A 354-nucleotide genomic window follows, 5' to 3' on the forward strand; every position below is an offset into this window, starting at 1 on the left:
AGAATTGCCGGAGCTGAGGAAGCAATCGGGCGCCTGAGTGCCATCTCAGCCCCGGAAACGCGTTATTTTAAGATTTCCTCCGACGACACTCCCCACCCAAAAAAAAATGTCAAGCAGTTTATTTGCTCCGAGCTCTCAGCGGGAAGCGGAAAGTTGTTTTGCAATCATCTGTAGAACGGCCGCCCTGCGCTATTTCACGTTCTGTGCCGCATTAATGATTTACGGCAGACATTTTCCCTTTTTCCTGCGCCCATTTTTCTTGGGTGGGCAATGAGGTCGGAGCGGCGTCAAGGGAACGGAGAACAAGATGGCTGCTCTGTGGTTTTCTCCCCACATCTGGTTTTAATATCAGGA

The sequence above is a fragment of the Nanorana parkeri genome, unplaced genomic scaffold (assembly GCF_000935625.1).
Source record: "Nanorana parkeri isolate BGI_ZX_2015 unplaced genomic scaffold, ASM93562v1 scaffold1515, whole genome shotgun sequence".
Lineage (NCBI taxonomy): Eukaryota > Metazoa > Chordata > Amphibia > Anura > Dicroglossidae > Nanorana > Nanorana parkeri.